Raw genomic sequence first — 4,327 nt, forward strand, 5'->3', positions numbered from 1 at the left:
CCTGTGTCTTTTTTTTCCTTTTTCCTTTTACTATTATGAAGCCACGGCTTGCTTAGAGGCATTTGAATAGCCACAGAACATTAAAAGAAACTGCTGCTGCATTTACAGCACTATTAGTTATATCCCAGTGAGGGTGAGCAGAAGCAAAGGAGGGTGGCTTGGGTTTCTGTACCTTTATTAGTTGAGTATAAGAGGGAATTTTGGCAGGTGCAGCTTTTCTCCGCTTTGCACAGCAATCACCAATAGTCAAGGGCCTGGTCCTCTTTTTTGCACCTGGGAATGCTAACCCCGGGATTTAACAAATGTGCATAAGCAGATTAAGGCATAGGCAGAGGAGGTGTCTGCCTATGGCACCAAAATTTGAGGAGCGGCAAGTTGCCACTCCTCAAATTTTGCCGGGTACCTCTGGGGGCTGGGGTAGCTGTGGGGAGGAGGGGCACATGGGGAAATCCCCACTTATTGTCTATAAAAATTTCCGCTGTCACGGCACAATGGGAGTGCGCTGTCGGTGGCTAACTGCAGGGAGGGTGGAGGGGGGTGAGGAGGGAAGAGTGCCCCCCATTACCTCTTAAAGTGATGCCCATGATGTTTCACGCCGGTGGCGTGGCAGCCCCTCCCCTCCCCTCCAGTAACATCCGCCCTGTCCCTTCCTTGCAAAGAGGGTGTGAACAAGCAACCAGTGAGCGAGCTCTTTCCCCTCATTTCAGGCAGCCATTAGCTGCCTGAACACCATTTATTTTTTTTTACAAAAAAATTAAAAAGAGCCAGCGTTGTGTAGTGGTTAGCGTTCTGGACTAGGACCGGGAAGACCCAAGTTCAAATCCCCATTGAGACTTGCTGGGTGACTCTGGGCCCGTCACTTCTCTCTCAGCCTAACCTACTTCACAGGGTTGTTGTGAGGAGAAACTCAAGTATGTAGTATACCTATCTGGGGAGGAAGAGCGGGATATAAAATGTAAAAATGCATAAATAAATAAATCCCGCTCTCTCTCCTGAAATGAGGGGAAGAGCTCACTCAGCAGCCACTTGCTCACACCCCCTTTGCAAGGAAGGGACAGGACAGATGTTACTGGAGGGGACGGGCTGCTGCACTGCCAGCAGGAAAATTCATGGGCAGCACTTTAAGAGGTAAGGGGGGGGGTACTCTTCCCTCCTCACCTCCCTCCACCCTCCCTGCAGTTAGCCACTGACACCCGACATGACGCCGCAGCGGCAATTTTTACAGACAGAAGGGGGGATTTCCCCTCACGCCCCCCCCCCTCCTCACAGTGGCAAAATCCTCTTTTCTTATGGGCGGCAAAGAGGTTAATCCGCCCCTGCAAATGTGTATTAATGCCTTTATTGTGCTTTTATTGTTCAAGGCAGCTTGAGATTTGCAGCTGGATGCTGGTCTAAAGAATGTTCAAAATACTAGCACAATCCATTCCCCAGCTCCACTATTCCTCTGCCTGAGTTCTCCCCACCACTGCATTATTATTACTTTAGAGCCGATCCAAAAATGATATTTGGTTAAATTTAAAGGTATATTGTAACTTAAAGAAAAAGACAATTCCAAAATCTCCCCCAAAGGCAAAATAAGACAGTGACTTCTGGACACATTCCATAAAATAGAAATTACCCCTGGTAAAAGACACAGGCCCACATACTGGGCAACACAACATGCACATTACGACATTCAGAGCATATAGTTGCACAAGTACGCTCTTGTGCAACCACAAAATCTGTGCAATGCATTTACACAAAAGTAATCCCATGACTTGTGCTGAAATGCATTGAAGTGATGGGAATACTCTTGTGTAAATGCATTGTTGTTTATATTTTGCAATTTCACAAGAGTGCAGTTCTGCAACTGTGTGCTCGCAACATCACAATGTGCATGCTGTGGGCCACAGTATGCAAGTAACATTCCATTAGCAAAGGCCCAGCATCAGACTACATCAAGTCTCTGGACCAGTTCTGTGATTTGGGGAAGTTTGAGTGTCTTTAAGCTTTTTCCCCATAGGGAATAATGGTGGTTTCAGCAGCCCCATAACTGCACTTGTGGGGCACTGGTTTAGTGCTGAGCGAGTGGTGGTGTAGTGCACAGAGGGTGCCAACCACCCCCCTTGATTACTATCCCATTGGGGGCACTGGGCCTTTTTGTTTCTGAGGTGTTGAGTTTAGATTCTCTGATAGCAAAAGAGATTTTAAAACCATGAATCCATCCTCATATGCTACCAGAGAATCTACACTCAGAACACCTCTAGAACAACAAAACTCTGTACTTCATGGGTTGGCAACCCATGTGAGTGGTTGGCACCCTATGTGCACTACACCACCACTTGCTCTGGGCCACCCCAGTGCCCCCCAAATGGAGTTATGGGACTGCTGAAACCTCCATTATACCCTATGAGGAAAATCTGAAAGACGTGTAACTTCATTAATTCTTTAAAAACCAGCCCTTTGCCAAATTCCTCTGAAAAAATTGTGGTAGCTTCCTTGCACCAACTGGGCACTACCACCAACCACACTCCACTATGGGACACCCCTCCCCCCATCTCCCGCATGTGAAGCTATACTTTTCCGGAAACTTCCATTATACCCTATGGGGAAAATCTGAAAAATGCACAAAATTCAAAAATTCACCAAAAATCAGCCGTTTGCTCAATTCCTTTGAATTTTTTGTAGTAGCTTCCACTCATTGGGCACTACAACCCCCATCCACTCTTTTGGCCATGTGACCCATTTTTAAATCTAAATTAATTCGGATTCAGATTAATTTGGATACAAACCCAAACTGGGGTGATTCGGAAGGCTTAATTTTGGACAAAATCCAAAATGGGGTTATTTTGGATTCGGTCCAAATTGAAACAGAAAAAGTACAAAATGTGCAACCTTAGCAAACGTTGCCTGAAAAGGATCGGCAAGCTCTCGCTCGGGGCTCCCGGTAGCCTGGGGTGGGGTGGGGAGTTCCATTCAGGGTGGCATAAGAGGGGCCGCTGGGCGGGGCTGGACCCAGGCCACCACTCGTCTGGCTCTACCCCTGGAGGTGTCATTTCATTTTGCATGAAGAGTTTGCCGAGCCAGAAATGGCTTCTTGCACTGGTGCTCAGAAGCATGTAAGAGCCTGCATTTGACTCAGCAGGGACCCGGGATCAAAGTGACAGATCACCCCAGACAAGGGCTTGCATGGGTCTGAGTTGTCTTTTCATTTAGTGCTAAGACCAGGAGGGTCACCAGCTAGCTCTAGCAAAGCCTGAGGATGGTGCTTGCCAAGCTAAGGACAGCAGGACGCCCCAGAAGTTCCTATGAAATCAAGCTCACATATTGTAATACTAATAATCAAGGGTGAAACAATTATGTGAGGTAGAGCATTGAGAAAGATGTTTTAACATTGAAAGAGGTTTGCTCAAGTTTGGTAAGATCTTTGTTTTTTAAGTTATTTTACTTACTCATTAAAGTGGCCTCAATATCTTGTCTGGAGTAAGGGAGAATGTGTATCTCATCACCACTGTATAATCTTATTCCAGTTTTTTAGCTCAAGGCATTCATAATTAATTGTCTATTATGCGCACATTTGACATAGCTGCATAAACTCATCTGTAAATCCACCCCTTTTTCTACAACAGACCACTTCAGATGACTGAATAAACCATGCTTTATTCAGTTGTGAATGCATCCCTAACCCTCCTGAGTTCATGTGCTCCCTTCTCTCCCCCACCTCCCGGTGGCCAAGGCAGCGGAATGACCTGGGCCCAGCAGTGAGTTTCACAATAATGATAATATATTTTTAATGTTTCAAAAATCGGACTGGCTCCGAGCCAGCCTGGGGGGGTTCGACTCGAGATCGAGTAGAACCAGGCCCAGTCCAGCTTGAGTGCAAACCCTTGAGCCAGCCCAGTTCGATGGCAAACCGGCTCAACCTCGAGACGGTTCACACATCCCTACCATGGGGTCCTCCCTTTGGCCATGGAAGGAAGGACTGGATTCAACGTCTACAAAGGGACTTATTTTTGCTCCCCTCCAAATACCACTTTGCTGTAGGGGAAAGAAAGGTGTACAAAGCTAGCAGTGTCTTTTATCACCTTCTTCCTCTTGCAACTCCTTAAAGATTTCCGCTTATTCTTGTGCCACACGATTCCAGCTCTTTCACTATTCCCTATGCAAGACTCATAGAATCTAGAACAGGACAAAGGCGTCCCATGTGAAAAATTACTAGACTGCAAATTCCTTGCAGCAGGGGCCTGTCTTTTTGCTTACACTGTAAAGCACCACATATATCGTTATGTCAGCAATAACAGCAGCAGCAGCAGCTACAATAATAGTGGACAATGGAGTAAGATCATGA

Source organism: Hemicordylus capensis, chromosome 2 (genome assembly GCF_027244095.1).
Source record: "Hemicordylus capensis ecotype Gifberg chromosome 2, rHemCap1.1.pri, whole genome shotgun sequence".
Lineage (NCBI taxonomy): Eukaryota > Metazoa > Chordata > Lepidosauria > Squamata > Cordylidae > Hemicordylus > Hemicordylus capensis.